Below are 20,245 nucleotides of genomic sequence, written 5' to 3' on the forward strand. Positions count from 1 at the left end.
GGGTGTGGGTAGGGAACGGGGCTGTGGTTGAAGCCAGTACTGTTCATCTACCTCCCTTTGGTCAGACTTCTCCCACAGAGGCCCTTCTTGGGGGGTCGCTAACAAGAGGCTGCAGGAGGATTGGGCTATCACACCTAATATGGTCACAGCGAATCACGCTTTCCCAAGCTCAGCATCCCACTCGCTCTGCACAATTGCACTGTGAAGTCGATACTTTGCAGAGCTGGAAACAGACTCAAGAGTTGAAGGCATTGCCTGAGGTCTCACCAGCCAACAAGGGCCAGGGCCTCAAATCCAGGCCTTCTGATTCTGACCCAGGGCTCCGTGCACCACAGCACACCTGGGGCCCCTGTGGGCTGGAGACAGTGTCCCCTTAGGAAGAGTGACCAGATGTCCACTTTATGCCTGTTGTCCTAGCATGTCATTAGCTTGCCCTTTCATTCTTGGAAGGGTCCCATTGAACTGGAAATTATGTGGTCACCTTCTACTCAGTGGTCTTGACCACAGAGCTCACTGCCTCTGGCCTAGGACCATCTCTCACTGCGTAATGCTCTTCTCCTCCCTCAACTTTTTTTCTCCCACACCAGTTTTATGACAAAAAGTGCGAAGCTTTGCCAAGGTTGGGGATAGTACATTACCTTCTTCAAGGAAGCCACAACTGCCTCTAATGTCTTTCAATGCTTACCTGTCCTGAGTACAAATTGGGCTGGGTGCACATTAGAACTGGGACCGTGCTTTGCTCCCATACAAGCCACAGTACAGAGACCCCCACCCCAATCCTCCTCTGCCTGGCCTTGGAGGGCTCCATGTGGCTGGACGAGCTGAAATCCCATAGCAGCGGGCACAGGTGCTTCCCAGTGGCAACTCTGAGCTGGCTCAGGGACAGAAACAAGTGGAGGTTAAAAAAGCAGAATCTTTTGGTAGAAAAACTGACATTACAAATCAAAAGCCTTAAGCAGTGTGTGGGTAATTGTGTGCATGCCTGTGTGTGCGTGTGTGTGTGTGTGTGTGTGTGTGTGGTGGGGCAGATTTGTGTGCAAGGATGCTTGACTGAATCTAGGAAAAGGTTCTCAAAGGACACCCAGCAGCATGTTATTAGTGGTCCCCCGGGGATTAAGATTGCTTGGAGAGGCAGACAGAGTAAAGAGGCTCTCGCTATATAATTGGTGTGTATCTCCTTTTTTTTCTTATTTAAAAACAATTTTCTTCCTTAAAAGTTTTTATCATGTAACCTTTGCTACTCCTCAGTTTCAGTACAGGAGTTTAAACTGAAGAAATAACTAAGCGCATGCACAAAGTCTGAGCTAACAGGCATATTCATGGAAGCTTTGCTTGACAGTGAAAACTCTGGCGTAAGCTGATCGTGCAGTAATGGGGTAGTCAGGCAGGAGAATGCTCCTCGGCTTCCAGGTAATTTTACAAATGAATAGCTATTGGCCAAAAAAGCAATTTGCCCTGTGTGACACAGAAATAAAGCAGCTTTCACAAGTGTTTCTAATACAATACCACTTTTATCTTTATCTGCATGTAGAAATATGGTGATATTATTCTTAACCACCTTGGTGGTGTTATTCTTGTTCGTTTTACTCTAGCTTCTCTAGACTTCCATGTTCTGCAAAGAACAGAAATGAGAAGAAAAGTCGTTTTGACAAAGCTCCCAGAGGAGTGGCCAGGAACTCATCAGCTGACTGGCCCACCCCGCGGTTCCTCCCAAAACTGTTCGGGTCCTCCCACTTTCCCTCGGGAATGACTCCTGCAGGAGAGGTTCCGGGAGGAAACTGGGATGGAAACAGACAGCAGATGCGGAGCCCACAGCCCCTTCCTGCCCTCCCTGCTCTCCACAGCGAGAAAGGAGCGGGGTGAGAGAAATATGAGAGGTAACACCTGTGTCAACTTGGGAAAGGCTGGTTGGCCTATGGTCCTGGCCAATCTCCCGCGCCTTTCACTTCCACCCCTCAACCACCTAACAGATGCGACTGTAAGGATGCTAAGAGGTGACACAAAGCCCTCGGCCAATGCCAGGGATGCAGGAGGGTGCAAGGAGCGAAATCAATCACATCAAAAGCCAGGGCTGGAAGGGCTGAGGAAGGAAAGTCTTTCTCTGAGCATCTCCCACGAGCTACCCGCCTGAGCCCTCACAACAGTAGCCTGGCGTAGGCCTGTGGGCACTCCCACTTTACAGATGAGGAGACTGAGGCCCGGGGAGCTTGAAGGGTTGGCCCAGTCTCACTCAGCCCATAAGCGGCCGAGCCAGCTCTGACCTGCCTGTCTCCAGGGACTCTTCCTTTCACTCGTAGGAGACTGTGGACTCGGACTTTCTATACAGAGGAGGCCACCAGTCAGACTGGATTAGGGACCCCCAATAACCTCACTTTAACTTAATTACTCCTTTAAAGGCCCCATCTCCCCTTAAAGCAACATTTTGAGGTACTGGAAGTCAGCCCTTCCACATGGGAAATTTTCAAGGGTGCTGTTCAGCCCATAATAGAGACCTAAAGCGAACTGGAGTGTAGAGGCCGCACTTAAAGTCACTCAAGTTAAATAGACTGTTTAAAGCAAGGTCCTGGCCCATTCAGCCCCAGCGGGGGGCCCCAGGGTCACCTCCTCGCTTAGAGGAGTCCTGCTGGACAGTGTTCATCACACTCGACGCCCTGGGACCCCCCCAGTCCCCGCAGGCCCGAGTCTTTTCCCTGAGGACTGAGCGTTCGACGAGCATTTTTTAATTTGGTGCTTTTATTTTTACGGTCATCGAAAAACAATATTTTTTACCCATTTTAAACACAGAATTCTCATCGTGGCTAGTTTGACACTGAAAGGCATTATGACACGATGGATCCTTCAAGCCACCATGTGTGAAAATAAGGTTCTCGAAAACACACAGCCTGACCTCGTATGCTTAGGAGCGCGTGTGAAATGCCGTCCTATAGGAGGAAGGCCACGGTTGTCACATGTGAAGAGTTTTGGTGTAGAACAGATGTTTTCCACCAAGCCAAGCTACCCTGACTCTTCCGTTTATATTTTACTGATGAACAAGAAGAATCATCTAGCCTTGGACCCATCCCCCTAATTTCGTTGAAATATTTGTAATTTTGCACAAAAAAACAAAAATGTTTTAATCATTGTAATCTCACCAAATGAAACACGTCATTGCATGTTCTCTCCCAGTTGATCTGAGGACACGTAGGTAATGTTTATGGAGTTGCAGACACTAAATAGGTGTAATGTTGAATTCGACCTCTTTCCCTCATCATTGTCGTAATAATACTTTCCATGATAGTACACTTCCTTTGAGATATTTTTCCAAATGCATGCAACCCTTTTATGGTCCATTTAAGCCATTTTCAATTTTTTGCTTTTTAAGTAACATTAAAATGAACAATGGCATGCCTTATCTTTTTTCACTTCATTTTGAATTATTTTTAAAGGTGAATTCCCAGAAATGAGATTATGGAATAAAGGCTCCTTTTGGTGCTGGAGACCTACTCTCAAAATGCTTTCCAGCACCGTCACCACCACTAGCCACTCACCGGTGTACCACCCTCACTGGTTTTCATTTTTACTCATTTAATTGTATCAAACAAAAATCTGATATTAGTTTAATTCATTACCTTAATAATAGGCAAGCTACACATGTTCCCATATTTATTTACCAAGTACATAGTCTCATGTGACTTCTTATTTCATGTCTTTGCCAATTCCCCTCCCCTCAAGCAGAACTATCACGTCTCCCTTGACCTCCTACTCCCTAGTTCCTACCTTTGCTCTTGAACTTCACCCAGAGTTGCAGTTATGAGCTCTGAGAGGGGAAGGGCTGTGTCTTCCTTCTAGAATTTCCCTGTCATTAGCCACCAGTTACATGTGGCTACTGAACCCTTAATAGGTGGCCAGTCCAGATCAAGATGTGCCCAAGTATAAAATATGCACTGGATTTCAAAGACTTGGAGAAAAAAGAATGTAAAATATCTCGTTAAATATGTGTGTGTTTATGGCATGTTGGCATGATATTTTGGCTGTATAGCAGTAAAATATTATTTTTATTTGTTTTTCTAAACTTTTTAAGGTAGCTACAAGAAAAGTTAAAAGTATAGGTGTGCTCTCATGCTATAGCCCTATCAGACAGCTCTGCCTCGAGTTCTGATGCTTATGCCGATGTTTAGAAAGAAGAAATCCATTCAATGTTTGAGAGTGGGTTTATGAGCTCTTAAGTGCTTCCTTAATAATTTGATTGTAGGTCTTAGCTTGAAAACCATCATCATCATCAACACCCCTTTTGTCCTACATTCCCTTCCCTTATCATTCTGCCCGATTTACACTTCCCTTCAACGTCAGTGAGACCAGGTGAAGACGGCCCTTAAAGGCAGCCAGGAAGAGAGGAAGACAAGCAAGACGGCGAGCCCCACAAATATTCACTGAGCACCTGCTGACGCCAGGCACGCCCTAGACACTTGGGATACTCACTGAGCAAAGTAGACATGGGTCCTGCCCTTGAGAAGCTAACACGGGGTGGAAACAAGTCAATGACATCAGCTATTCGAAGATGAGGAGCGCCGCAGCAAACAGCAGGACAGAGTGCAGGCGAGGAGAGGAGCTGGGTGCAGCAGGAAGTAGGTGGCCAGAGCATATCTCAGTGAGAAAGTGAGGTTTTCAGCAAAGACTTGAAGGAGGGTGGGGGTAGCATTCTAAGGGACTCCCTAGGAAAAGAGCACTTTTAGGCAATAGAAACAAATAAAGCAAAGGGCCTGCTGTGAGGCTGTGTAACTGGAAGGGAGTAGGGGACCCAGCCACTCATCTCTGGCCTCAGTTTCCCGGTATATTCTAAGCCTCCTCTCCCTAGGCCCTGTCTGGCTCAAACTGGACAAGTCTGCCACCTACATCCCTCAGAACTGCCTACCCATACCCTACCCCAGCGGAGGCTTTGGAGATCTCTCTGATTGTCTGAATCCTAGAAAAGGCTTTGCCAAGAGCACTGAGGGAGGGGGCCGAGTGGAGAGAGATAGAGCTTATTTATAGATCAGGACAGTCTGTGGGCTGCTTTGCAAACCTGGCTCATCTGTAGGAAGAACAGCCAGTTACTAAAAGGATCATCCCAGGAGAGCTGCTCAGCTCATTTGCCAGCGAGCGCGGGTCCATCTCCACAGACGGAGTTGGGGAAACGGCAGGATCCAGGCAAATCAAGTCTCTGTGGCTTCCTAATTGGTTTCCCTGCCACCTCTCCAGTTGCCATCCTTTCTCCATTCTGCCACATGGGTCCAAGCATGTCATTTCTGGGCTTATAAGTGTCCTGTCTAATAGCTCTAAGCCTCAAGTTCTGAGCAGGATGAATGAAGTCCATCGCAGCCTGGCCCCAGCCAAACACTTCAGCTTCATTTCTTTTTTCTGTGTAGACTGTTCCCAACGCATCCCACTTTCCCTGCAACCCCTCTGCAAGGCTCAACGTGCCCAGAACTTCTGCCCCTGCTCCTCTGTCTGCCTGCCATGTCCCCATTCCCTGTCCACCTGGCAGTCCCTCCCCCAAAACTCCTCCTTAAAGGATCAGTTCAAATGTCCCTTTCTCTAAGGACACAGGCCCTGGAGTCACATTTCAAATATCAGCTCTGCCACTTCCTACCAGGCAGGGGTCTAGGGCAAGGTCTCCACCGTCATAAGCCTTGTTTTCCTATCCACCACATGGGATGATAATAAAGAGCACACATCTCCTGGAGTTGTGGAGATCGGGGGGCCCAATGGCCACGAAGAGCTCACCACGCCTGGCAGAGAGTAAGCAAGCAATAAGCAATGACACTGGCACTACCTTTTAAACATTATTATCATTATTGTTTTAATAATAACTACTGCTCCTCCTACCAGCGCTCATCCAGTGTTACAGTCTGAATGTTTGTATGTCCCCAATTCATACACTAAATCCCAATGCTCAGTGCAATGGAATTAGGAGGTGGGGAGCTTGGGAAGTGATTCGGTCATGAGGGTGGAGTCCTCATGAATGGTGTTAGCGCCCTTTTAGAAGAGGCCTGAGAGAGGTCCCAAGTCCCTTCCACCATGGGAGAGTACAGCTAGAAGGCACCATCTATGAGGAAGTGGGCTCTCACCAGACAGAGAGTCTGCCTGCCCCTTGACCCTGGAATTACCAACCTCCAGAACTGGGAGAAATAAATTCCTGTTGTTTACAAGCCCCCCAGTCTATGGTATTCTATTATAACACATTGTATACGGGAAACGTATTTATACATTTTGCATTGACTGGTAGTAGAGTGCACGATAAAAACTACCCACAAACAATGTGATAACAGCCCAAATGCACTAAGTCACTCAGGCAGAGTGGATCCTGCCTCCAGTGTGACCCCACATGCTTTAGAGTGGGTCCCCAAAACTTGGTGTTGGTTCCCACAGAATCAGACTGAAATAAGGGCTTGGGTACCAGGGGTTTATTTGGGAAGGGATCCTAGGAAGACAAATGAGGAAGTGGGACAAGTGAGACAGGGAGGAGAGGAGAGCCCACAAAGGGTGTGTGGGTGAGAGGGGATCTTCATGGACCGCGGGAGCTGAGTGGCCCCTGGGCAGCCCCCAAGCACGGGCCCCGTCTATCAGTTAGACAGTGGTCTGTGGAAGACCCGGCACTGCCCAGCCACGGGCTTTCAGAGAGACTGGGCCACTGCAGAAGGAAAGTAGCACCACCTGATGTCCGACATCTGTCCAGAAAACCCCAGAAGATTGCAAAGTCTCTGGCTTAGCAATTCCGCTTCAAAGCATCTAGCCTAGATGCATAGTTCTAGCCTAGATGCCTAGTTCATAGTTTTGTGATGTACACAAAAATGCAGCTAAAAGAATTTTCATATCCATAATTGTTCACAGTAGTGGAAAATTGGACACAATCTAAATGGTCAGCGACAGGAGAGGGAATAATTGCCCCTGGGTTAGCCCCACATCGGAATACCCAACAGTCACTGAGAATGATTTTGTGGAAGAGCATTCAGTGTGGCATAAAACTGACCATGGTATTTTTCAGTTGTTTTTAAAAGCAGGTACATAGGCACATAAAGGAATGTATACAATATGACTTGATCGGAGTTTTAATGTAATAAGCATGCACACATCCATATACATGTGCGCACACACACACACAGACCTGGAAAGATGATGACTAAAAATGATGACAGTGATAATAGCCGAGTGACTGAATTGCATTTTAATATTTTTAATCTGTATTTTCAAAATGTTCTGCAGTGTTCCCATGTCATAGGGCTGCTCTGAGAGCAGCAGGAGTTGCCAACACAGAGGCGGGTGGAGTGTCCCTCAGCTTGCTCCTGTCCAAGCCGGCTTGTATTTTTCCCTAATGGGAAAGGTCCTGAGGTCAGAGACCTCTGGGAGACCGCTTGCCTCCAGTCCCTAAGTAGCCCATCTGGGCACGTGCATCTCTGAAAACACGGGTTCTTCCCATGAGACAATCCAGCCCTCAACCAGGAAAAGAAAGTAAATGCTTTTGTCTACAAATGTCTCCATCCCCAAATATTAATCATTGAAATAGGGTTTGTGTTGCTTGAGGACTGATTAAAACAGGTAAATTTTATGAAGTTACTGGTAGATTTTTAACAGGAAAAAAAGTGCAATATTTACACTAAGCTATTTAACCCCCCAATGTTTGTGTCTTTTTTGATATAATTTCATGATCTCGACTATTCATGGAGGTAGAATTCAGGATACAGGTAAGGCAAGGAAAACACTAGGGAGAATCTTTACCTTTACTCAAAATATACTTTGATTTTTCTCTGGTTTTTGTCTCACAATAAGATCAGAGAAACTTTCATCCCTTTTATCACTTCTAGTGCCTCCGTCCATGCCCTCCCTTAATAGCTTCCCCACCCCGTGAGAGGAGGAGCTCCTGTCACTGATCAGAACCTGGGATGATCATTGGACACGTTTCAGTCATGGGTGGAGCTAGCCCACCCCATCGCTTTCTGCCTGCAGGAGCACAGCCCTCTTCCCAACCCCCACCTCACATCATTCCTCTGCCGGATCCTGTGCCGGCTACTGAGTACACAGCGCTAGCCAACTATCCTTGCCTGCGCCGCTGGTTGGGACTTTGAGATGGCTCTGCAGGCCCAGCCATTCTAGATTTGAGGGAATGGGGAGGGGGAAGCACCATTTTTTTCTCCTGACCGGAGGCCCCGATCTCCTATTCAGTGTTTATCAAAGAAGGCCTTCATTTGAGGGTTTTATGGTGCTTGCCGATCATTAAGCAAGCTTGTACTTTGTTCCCCATTTGACTCCTGTTCCTTAAATATCACTCGGTCAAGGACCCATGAGGCAACAGGGATGAGCAGGAAGACTTACTCTCATCCTGAGAGCTCACATCTGAACATCTGACACATGTCAGGTATCGGGCCATGTGCTGAATACACCAGGAAGACCCCCGTGCTTGCCCTTGAGGGGCTAAAAGCCTGTTAGTGGAGGCAGATAATCAAATACGATACATACAACATAACTACAATACCATGTAATAAATACTTATAATGCAAGAATGTGCAGTGTAGGGGAACACAGAGAAGGGAAGACCCATTCGACTGTGATACAGAGGATATGAAAGAGACTGGAACAGCTCCACGAAACTGACATTGAAGCTGAATCTTAAAGGGTGAATAGGAGAAAAGCAAGGGAAGGAAGTTCAGGCAGAGAGAATGGTATGTGCAAAGGAAAGGGGGCATGACCCCCAGGGGTGCTAAGACAAAGGGTTTTGGGGTCATAGTAATTTTCTTATCAGTTTGCATAAATTCGTCATAAATCAAGGTTATCATTCCTTTGTCTAGTAATCTTGTCAATTAGATTCTTAATCTGTAGTAGCGTAGGGAGTTGGTTACAATGGAGAACAGCTGAAGATAAGGCATGCAGTAGGAGGTTGTTCAATCACGTAAAAGCAATGCGGACTCAAAGCAGGTGAGTCTCAGCAAGAATGCATCTCAGCTGAGTTGCCCAAAGGCACACTTCGGTATGTGGCAAAAGTAAAAGTTAAACCGGATGGTTAGTACAGTGCTTCTTAATGCAGTGCCCTTTGTCCTCAGAGAGGGTGTAGCCCAGAAGGGTCCAAGTTAATGAAATGACTACCCGGATGTCTGCCTGTGGAGCTTTTAAGAGGAAGAATACGGAAAGCTTTAAAAGAAATGTCTTCTTCACAGCTTGCACTAAAGCGCTACTCTTCAGATAGACTTCCACACTCTCAACATTTCAACTGAGGAAGCCCGTGGTACCCAGGAAATCAGAGTCAGCTTTTAAAATGTGGGGGCCCATTACCAAGGGCTTTGTGGAGAAGATGGGGCTTAATCTGGTCTTCAAGCATGAGTAGGATTTGGGTAGGTTGGTCTGAAGGTTGGTGTCCCCCCAAATTTCTATACTGAAATCCTAACCCCCAAAGTTGATGGCATCAGAAGCTGGGCCTTTGAGAGGTGTCTCAGTCATGAGAGTGGAGCCTCCAGGGAGCTCGCTAACCCCTTCCACCATGTGATGACACAGCAAAAAGTCTGCAACCCAGGAGGGGCCCACACCCCAGCCATGTTGGAACCCCGATCTTCACCTTCCAGCCTCCAGAACTCTGACAAATAATTTCCTACTGCTTATAAGCCACCCAGTCTGTGGTATTTTGTTCTAGCAGTCTGAACAGACTAAAACAGTTGTGAAGACATTAGTGTGGCAATCCCAAGAGAAAATTCCTTCAAGTTTCTACTAAACCCAGTCCGGGGTTACCATCCTTTCTCAAGTAAGTATTTTTGGTTTCAAGTAACAAAAATTAACTATCAAGATAACAGGGTGACTCATGGACCATTACCTCTGTTTCAACCACTTTGCAAAGACTAACTGGCTCTCTGAGTCCCAGTTCTCAGAAACAGACCTGGTTGGCCCAGCTTGGCTCCCAAGTTCAACCCCAGCCAATCAGCTCGTGCTGAGAATCTGGATCCTATGGGATACACACAGCTGCTTTGAGCAACTATCAGAAAAGAAAGCCTGGGTAACTGGACTACACTCCCCAAATTCTTAGTCCTCTCATACACTTCAGTTTCCACCTGTCCTAGAGTTAAAGATTCAGCTGAAATCTGTGAATGATTAGAAATCTTAATTCAGTGTGCAAAGAACGATTGCCAGATTCAATAAATAAAAATACAAGATACCCGATGAAATTTGAATATTTAACAATATAAATTTCAGTATGTCCCATGTGATATTTGGAACCCACTTATACTTTAAAAAGTTTCATTGTTTGTCTAAAATTCAAATGTAACTTGGCATCCTGTGTTTTATCTGCCAACCCTAGTGGAAAAATGAGTCCTACTTTTGCAGGACTCTAAATTCTCCCCATTTCCAAAATAAGGATCACATCACTGGGAATTCAAATACCCAAGACAGATGTGAGAGTTTGCAGTGTGCCACATCCAGGAGACCAAGAGTGAAGCCAGTGTCCTGAGAGCAAAAGATGGACCGGCATAATTATAGTGAGTTAAATTGCTTTGTTGCAGAGTTGACTCACTAAATACACACTTCAGTTTTGGAGTGCTTGGCTGAAGAACTTGAATATCAACAGACAGGAAATCCCTCACTGCAGCCGTGACCTTTACCTGTCATGCTGGTACGCAGGAGCACGTGCAAGAACACATTATTATACCTCCAGGTGCCATTCCTCAGAGCCTCTACACAGGCGCACTGGGCTCCCCTAGGGCTGGGCTGAGAAGGGGGAGAGTCACAATGGCTACCTGGGTGGGTACATGGTCTCCTTGGCTTATATGGTCCTTTCACCACTTTACTCTTCCATCTCCATGAAAAGGATACCATTCTTAGTGTTAAACAAAGTTGGGGGCTGATCATAAAACCACTCTTTCCTCATCTGTTAACTGGAGATGATAATATTACCCATCCTACAAGGTCATTAGGAAAAGTCAACGACCTCCTGCCTATTGAAGTGTAAGATTCTGTAGACCTTGGTCTCTCAAATGTGTCCTACTCTCCTTCCTCCCTATCACCCGAGTCCCTAAGGTCAGTCAGTGATATCCTCCCAGACACCTTAAAATGTGTGCCTTATTCACAATCCTACTCTGTGAGTCGCCAACCTTAGAGACGTGTGAGCCTCCTGTCTCTATCTCTGAGTGAGGGAACTGAGGCTCTGAGAGCTTAGGTAACTTGCCTACAGGCAGAGCGTGTGAGTCGCTGAGTTCAAGGCTGACTGTGGCATTGTCTGCCCCCATGGTTTCCTCAGCCTCTGAACAGGCCTCTGGACCTGCATCATCCTTCTCAAGGTCATATTGATTAACCACTCAGTGTACTACTACTCAGCATAACAAACTCTGCAGCCACAGGATGGTGACCATGAGCTCATTACTGAAGGTCCTTTCTGTGCCCCATCACAGCAGGGAGCCATGGGTCACAGCCCCAGATGCATTGACAAGACCCTCTCCCGGACCAGACTGAGTTGGGCTCCCCCGAGCCCCCTTCTCCACTGGGTCTCAACCTCATCCCCCCCGTCTTTGGCTTGTACAGTCCCAGCAAAGGATCCTCTACATCATCTCTCCACCCATGGTATCCGATTGATTTCCTTATCCCCACCCTTTGATGTCTAAATCCTTGGCGCCTTTAGCAAGAATCCCCCGGCCCTTTGTGTCTCCTCTCAGCAATTTCCTATCACTGACCCTCTCACTCTGCTCACTGGCCGTAAATCCCCCCTTGTCTTTGTTGTCTTTGCAGTTGAACCCCATCTCTCTCCCCTATTGCAATATCCCCATTGCAATAGTCTTGAATAAAGTCTCCCTTTCTATTTTAACAGGTGTTGGGATAATTATCTCTTAATAGTTAATTAGTATCACCTGGAGCATTTTTAAATAAATTCTCAGGAGACCCAGACCCCATCTGAGCCCAGTGGATGAGAACCATAGAGAGGGTTCTAATGGGCACTAGGGCTGAGAACCACCGGCCCAGGAGGTCTGCACAGGTGTCCTTGTGATGGAGAATCTGAGAGCTGGACTCTCAGACTGGAGGGTTCTGGGAATTCCTGGCTAGGTTGACCTTTGTTTCCGTCCTATATCGCCCTATCCCAGCCTGAGACAGGCGCCTCATCTGGTTCCAGCAGGGCACATCCCCGGAAACGCTGCGTGGGGTCTCTCCTCCGTACACCTGCTACCTCCTCTCCCTGAAACAACCCCTCCCTGCGCCCTGACTTCAGGGGGAAATTAATTACACTGAGGAGCTCAGCTCAAGCACGACCTTCTCTAGGAAGCCTTTCTCGGTTCTTCTTTCCAGGGATATAACGATCCCTTTCTCCTTTCTGTCCCCACTGCTTCGCCAACCACGTGTCATCCCATCATCTTCCATAGCACACCTGGGGCCCTCAGCACCTTGCCTACAGGCCTCACAACCCACAAATCAAGTCACAGTATGGCTGATGCCACAAAAACCAGACTCGTGGCTCCTCACCACCATCCTGGCTAAGGGTAGGGTAGGCCTTGATAGTTGTGTCAACAGTTGCTAGATTTTTAGAGACTGCCCATATAAAAATTAATACTTATAGATTAGAAGATAATAACGAAATCTTTCCATCAGGCAAAAATGACACTTTTTATATCTGGCAGACAACTGCCAATGGGATAAACCTAAATATTGAACACATAAATTATTGTTGACCTCATGAAGCATTACAAATGCTGCAACACAGAGCATTTCTGGTTTTGGAGTCAAAAGCCCCGGACTATCAATGAACTCAGCCACTTCCCGGCTGCCTAACTTTGTGCAGGACACTTCATGTCTTAAGTCCCAGTGTTTGTGTCTATACAATGGGAATTGTAACACTTCACCCCGTTCCTCCAGCAGGTTGTTTGCATCATTAACTAAAATAATACCTGGAAAAGCCTATTTCCTTTAACGGTGGAGCCCTATACTAATATAAAGGAGATTTTTAATATTCCTACTAATTACTTGTGCTTTTCTTTCTCCTTAATTAGTATCAACACTTTCACACTCGCATGAAACAGACTGAGATGTCCATTCAGGAATAATCAGGAAGAAAGGTTTATTTTAGAAAGACTGTGGGATGTTGTTGGAGGGATGGTGTGTCTCTTCTTTCTTTTGGGAAATAATATGCAAATGATTCATCTTGCTAAGGTTCTCCCATACAGACTGAAACACAAAATATCTTGCACCTGAACAACACAGGTCTGTTTAAATTGTAAATAATAACCAAGAGGAAAGAATAGCTGAAGAGTAAAGAAGAGATAATACATGATTAAAACTGTAATTGGAAAAGAGTTCCAGATGCAAAGTGGCCAGTAAATCTATACAGGGCCCAGCAGAAGTAACACCTCCTTGAGTGTGGTTGGTAGGGTAATAATATGAGTGTAATCATTTACAGTTTTAATTTGAACATTTCACCTCAACTGTCATATGTCGTGTTTGAGTGTGATATTGTTATGTTACAGAATTACATCTCATGATTTTGTGATAAAAAGGGCCGTTATGTGTGGTGGACCCTACATATTTACTAAATGTTCATTTTTCCTCTTCCTTCCTTCTCCATCATCACTCTCTGCATAAACCAAATCTGTCCTTTTTGACAACCAGGCCCACCCTCCCTGTCCCTTACCTGGTCGTCTGCAAGCGTACATCAGGTGTGCGACATTCCACTGAGACCCTCATGGGATGGCCAGAGGTCCCCGGCCCCTTCGAACACAGAATGGAGTCTGGGACACCAGCTCTGGGGTCTCTCTCACCACGTCCCTAAGGTACGTGGCATCTGCCTCACATTAGAGAAGGGAAGGATTTTTCCTGGCTGAGAGCATCCCCAGCGAGGGCTCTGCTGGGAAAAGCCTGCAAAATCCACTCTCACCGTGAAATCTGCAGATACCAGGCCAAGTCATTAGACTGGAAATTCTGAAGCCAAGAAAAGGGAGAAAAGCAGCAGAGATGTGGCTGACATCTTGACCGTTAAGCTCTGCAGACAGCACGGGGGATTTTTTTCTCCCACACACGTGACTGCGATGGGCAAATTAAGACATCTCAGGATCCGACCAGGAGAGCGGCCCAGAGCAGCGGCTCCAGCTCCGAGGCCTCTCAGCCTCTCTCCACGGGCACAGTTACAGAACAAAGAGAGGGACTCAGGACAACTAGCGGCCTCATAAAATGCACCGACAAACTAGCAGGCCCACTTTGTTCGAGCTCACACGCCAGCCCTGGGGTGAGCACTCACCGTGCATTTATCCAATGGAAGCCTCATAACAGCCACAGCTCAGTGCAATGACCATCCCCACTGCGCAGGTGAAGCGCTGGCTCAGAGACCCCAAATAATTTGTCACAAGCTTCACTGATAGTAAGTAGCACGGACAGGATTTGAACTCAGCCAACTATCTCCTGAGCCCACCCTTTTAACTGCTCTTGTCCTGCCTCCCAAACAGATGATGGGGTTGGGGGAGCAGCAGATGTCAGTCCCAGGCCTGCCTGGCTCTAAAGCTCTTGTCTATTCAAGATATTCCATACGTGTGCACAGTGTGCACAAGAGATACAGACACACAGGGAGGCTGTGCCCCCTCCCACACATAGCACGCACAAACACACACAGACACACACTGCTTCGAATGTCTGCCTTTTGTGCATGTGTCTTTGCAATGTGTTCTTTGTGGGAGCTCAGGGGCATGAAACCCCCAGAATTGGGGTTCAAGGCTACTGCCATGTGACTAAACCAGAGGAATTGTTGGCTTTGGTGGGTGAAGCACACAGCTTATCTGAGCAACCAGGCAGCAGCCTATGAATTTTGGGGCTGGGGTCACCCCCAGAAGGGGGTCCAATGTTCATGGAAGGATTTAAGTCCCAGCCAAACCTGGGCTTTGCTCTGGCCTCCCCTACCCCACCTCCTTTGCAGCTGGGGCATATTGGGAAGGTTATGGCTCCCACACTCAAGGCCAAAAATTGGTCAGCTTTTCCAGCCAAGTGCTCAGCAGGTTCTGCTAGACTTGGACTTTGAACAAGTGAGGCAAAGGTGTCATTGGAATACAAGCCTCAGGTGTCATTTGTAAAAAAATCAAACCCTAAGAACAGCGGGGGATCGGAGGCATCAAGTGTGGATGATACACAGCAGGAGGGAATGGTCTTGGAGAAAGGAGCTGGAGAGGGGAGAAAAGCCCAGGTGTGGGAAGCGTGCACTCCAGGAAGACTGGGGCACCCCAAGTTCAACAACAACCCAGGAGGGACCAGATATGAACTTGAAACCTGCCCAACACGGCAGCTAGGGGCTGGACTTGAGGGGCTCCTGTCTTCACAGCCTCACCTGAGGGCTCTGCATGAAGGCTTCTTCCACAGACAGGAGGTGGCTCAGCCCAAATGCAAGTCCCACGATGCACTGTCATTGGGCCAACCCCTGAGCGCCTTGTCAGCAGCCTGTGAGAGACAGAGGCCATGTGGCTCCTGTTACAAGAGGGCAATTGGGAGACATACCAAGATCACACTCCTCCTTGCTATATAAAGCCGTGGTGGGGGGCAGGGCTTCTGAGGGGGCTAGACCCAGGTTAGGGCCCCAGTGATTTCACAGGGGTTCTGATCTGGACAGTATTGAGATGATGATGATGATGATGAGATGATGATGATGATGACGATAAGAAGAAGGAAGAGGAGAAGTTTATTAATCATAAACAAAGATTCACTGGGAGTGTGGAGTGTTCCCATTACTGTTCTAAACACTCGCATGTAGTGACTCATTCAGTCCACCCACAAAATGGGGATAACGTACTCATGATATTGGTCACATGTTGTGGACATTAAGTGAGATGATATATGTGAAACTGACTTGTGAAGTCGATGACAAGGATGATGGTGACGATGACGATGGAGGTGCTAGTGATGGTGGTATCAGCGGTGGTGACGGCAACACGCATCATAGCACATGCAGTGGGTGGAGATGTAGGTTTGGAGTTAACAGAGACCTGGGTTCAAATCTCAGCTCCACCACTTACTCATTACCAGATCTTAGCCAATTAACTTCTTCGATCCTCAATTTCCTCATCTGCAAAATGGGAGTATCTCCCTCATGGTGTTGTTGGGAGAAGAAAAAGACGTGTTAACTTCTTAGCTGAGAACCTGGCACGTGGTGCCCAGTGGCCTCCTGGAGGAGGGCGGTGGTGCAACAGCAGCAATGACCGTGGCAAGGACAGGGTGCCAGCCGGTGTCAAAGAGCTTCTGCACGGCAGCCGGGGAGTCGGTTCCTGGTGACTCGCCACCCAGCTCTTCCAGCAGATGGGACCTTAGCAGCCTTCACTTCCGGGGGAGGTTTTTAACTGGCTGCCTTTGTCCCAAGCACACAGGAGGGCCTCCCACACTGACCACATTGCCGGCAGCACTCACGTAACCATTAACCAAGCTGGCCTCGCTACCCTGGGAAACAGACAAAGGTTATCTCTGGAGTTATTGCGTCACCTTCCCACCCCTGGCCCTGGCACCCTGAGGCTTTAAGCTGACTTCTAGTCAGCTGGGACCCGGGTGCCTTGGCCCCTCCCCTTCCCCTCCCAGTCTCAAATCCACATTATCCTCCCAGACCATTGCTTTTACCCTTCCGTGTCCAGTCAGCATTTGCCATTTCAGGTTCTATGACCTTAAAGTTTAATAATAATATAATAAAAGTTTACATGTATTGTGTGCTTAATATGATCCATAGATCAGTTTATTCAATCCTCACCACCACCCCGTGAGCTGGGTGGAATTATCAGCCCCATTAGCCACAGATGAAGATACGGAGACTCGGAAACACAGCGTATAAATTGCAGAGCGGGTACCTGACTTGCGGAATGTTTGAACTTGGAGGCCAGGCTGATCCTACGTCAGGGCGCTGCCTTTCCACGGAGGCGGAATCCGCGGGAGTGGGAGTGTTGAAGAGCCAGGACGGTAGCAAAGCTGCTGGGGGACGATGCCTTGGGCTGATTCTCACATCGCCCTGGAGGGGGAGCTCTCGACCTCCCGCTTCCCTCTGGACCTTGACCCGGCATCACCAGAGCCCAGGGGTCAGGGTCGCTCTGAAGCTTAGAACCGAGGTATCGTGCTTTCTAAAACACCCTTTCTTAAAAGACAGACTTTTAAACAATGTTTCAGCGACCATACTCTTTATCCCAACAGCCCCGCTTCTGGAATCTCACTTGCACGTCTGGGAACAGACACGTTTACCAAGGCACACGCTGTGTGTCACGGCAAAACTCCGGAGGCCACCCCGGTGTCCATCGCTGGGGGACGGTTCAATAAATTGTGCAATATGTATATGGCGAAATGCTCTGCAGCCATGAAAAAATAAAAAGGAAGCTCTCTCTGCCGGACAGGAATGGCACTGTAGGACGCGGATCTCGGCAACATGTTGCTAAATAAAAAAAGAACAGCTTCTCTGTTACACTGCCACTTGTGTCAAATACGGGCAGGGGGCAGCATGAATACAAGTGTTTCCTTACAGATACATGGGGCCCTCTGGACGGATGTATAAGGAACCAGTGCTCTTGGTGGCTTTCGGAAAGGGACCCAGGTGTCTGGGAGACAGAAGGGACTTTTCGCTCTATTCTATTTATGTACCTTGTCAATGTGGGCACCTCTGCTAAAGCAAATGTAATTATATGAATAGACACACACACATAAATAACCATAAGGTAATGTTGCGATACATCAATAAAGTCACTGGACGTGGCAAATTCAAGACCTTGAATTTGATTTTTGTTTCTGACACCTTGGACTTGGTGTTTTGAATCCGAATTTTCTCAATGGTAAGGAGTGGGGGTGGGGATAGTGACAGCTACTCCTGGGGGTATTGAGAGGATTAAGAGGCGAAATGTATTTGATTCTTCATTCTCCAAATATGTGTGGAGCCCTTGCTCTGGGCCGGGCCCTGGGCTCGATACCACATGGTCGCAAGCAGGTCCGGCAGCTGTGCTCCCCGGTCGTGCATCCCAGGATTCCAGTCGAGCGGGGAAGACAGACGTGAAGTCAGCACACAGCTATGCGGTCGCCTGTTGTCATAAATGCGGCGGCAGGACAGAGCCGGCTGTGAGGGAGAGACTGGAGGGGTTGCAGGAGGCCTTGCTGAGGTAGGGGCACCTGCACTCAGGCCTGCTGGCGTGCGCTGGGCCTAGTCCGAGGGAGGAGCGTTGCAGGGGAGACGTGGAGAGTTCAGAACAAAAGATAACCAGACTGGCTGCGGGAAGAGCTGGAGGCCGAGGAGAGATGAGAACATCCTTAGCCTCCAGGGACCATGGGAGGGACCTAGGGGAGCCTTCCAGGTGCAGAGGAAGCCACAGGTGGACCCATCCGAGGCAATGTAGCACAGCAGATAAGAGGGCAGGCTCAGACAGCCCTTCAAATCTCCTACTCCCTGGCTAGGCGCCCTGGGGCAGCCCGATGCCTCCGGAACAGGAGGCAAATAGTGCCTCTGGACCCTCGTATGAGGCTCAGTGCGCCCCAGGGAGGACTCTCAGCGCAGGGCCTGGTGCTTGCATGGCTGCAGCGCGTTCCCGAAAACTCGTCCTAGAACAAGGGTGAGCGAAGGGACCAAATCCAGCCTGCCCCCAATGTCTGTGCTGTCCACAAGCTAGGCATAATTTTAACATTTTTAAATTGGTTAAAAAAAAAAAACAAAGGAAGAAGCATATGAGAGGGGAACCCCCCCAAAAAAAAACAGAATTACCTTCTGGAGGGTGGGCCCTTGTAGAAAAGGCTCCCCACCCCCACAGGTGAGTGTTCCAGCAACCCCTCTGTATCGTTGTAGCAGCTGCCATTGTTGTCAGAGGCTGTATTTGGCTTCAGTGGATTTTTTTTTTTGAAGACTCTTGCAACGCATCTGCCCATTTCAAGACGGGTGATTTCCAAGCTCACCTGCCCACACCCCTGCTGAGTGTTCAGCAGTTTTTGACCCAAAATGGCATGACCCCCATGCCCCTCCCTCCCTATTCTCTTGATCATGACCCGAGCAACTTTTTTTGTTGTTTCCCTGGTTGAAAAAAGTCGTCAAAAGGAAACATTTTGCCGATGTGGAAGAGGTGAAACAAACAACAGCAGAAGCACTAACAGGCATCAAAATCGATGAGTTCAGAAACTGTTTCAAGCAGTGGGAAGAACGTCTTGAGGGGTGTATTGCATCAAACAGAAAGTACTTTGAAGCTGTCTGAAGTTTAAATGTGTAAGAAAAAATACACAATTTTTTATAAATAAATTCCGTGTTTGGGGGCTTCCCCTGCATATTTCATGACACACGAAAACTGCATCCAATTTAATTTCCAGCACCCATAAATAAAGTTTTATCAAGACAGCCATTCCCATTCATTTATGTATGGTCTATGACTGCTTCTGTGCTGCAACAGTGTAAGTCAGCAGGTGAAACAGAGACCTATGGCGTGCAAAGCCAAAGATATTTCCTATCTGGCCCTTTACAGAAAAGTTTTGCAACAGAAAAGGGACTTGGGGCTCCCAAAGATACAAGAAGGAAGACCAGTGAGAAGGCTTTTGTGGACTCAGGGTAAAACATAACAACAGTGAGGCCCTGGCTGGGTGGCTCAGTTGGTCAGAGCATCCTGCCAAGACCCCAAGGCTGCAGGTTTGATTCCCGGTCAGGGCACATACAAGATTCAACCAATGAATGCACAAAAAGGTGGCACAAATGGGTGGAACAACAATTGGTGTTTCTCTCTCTCTCTCCCTCCCTCCCCCCATCCTCCCTTTCTCTCTCTCTCTCTAAAAATCAGTACATTTTAAAAAGAGACAGGTAACAGTGGAAAGGATGAGAAGGAGAGAGCTGGGAGAGATTCTGTAGCAGTGCTTTTGACAGCTAGGAAGAGCTTACCAACATTGGGCATTTCCAGTATTTTCTACATTGAACACGGTTGTGACTACTTCCGTCCCTCAAAGGTGAGAGGCTCACGTGGTTTGGACATCAGCTCTAACGTTCTGTCATTTTGGAACGCTTTATGGTAACAGCAGAGGGTGATTTTAGACTCCAGGTGACAAACCAGCTAATGGTGTCTCTGTAATGCTGGCATTCTCTGAGCTAGCCGAGTGCTGGGTGTATAAATAGAAGCCAGCAGTCACTGGGAAGTATTCCTGGGGCTGAGGTCATCCTCCCCTAACGCTGTCGTGGCAGGCCCCAGGCGAGTTTCGGGTATACACCTGTGCCCTACAACTAGGTCAAGTCTGGAGAACGTGATGGCATGGAGAGGGGAGCCAGAGAGTTGGCTGGAGAATAACACTCGTGAACAGAGTAAAGCAACCAGGA

The sequence above is a fragment of the Phyllostomus hastatus genome, unplaced genomic scaffold (genome assembly GCF_019186645.2).
Source record: "Phyllostomus hastatus isolate PE091 unplaced genomic scaffold, TTU_PhHast_1.1 phas_scaffold_21, whole genome shotgun sequence".
Lineage (NCBI taxonomy): Eukaryota > Metazoa > Chordata > Mammalia > Chiroptera > Phyllostomidae > Phyllostomus > Phyllostomus hastatus.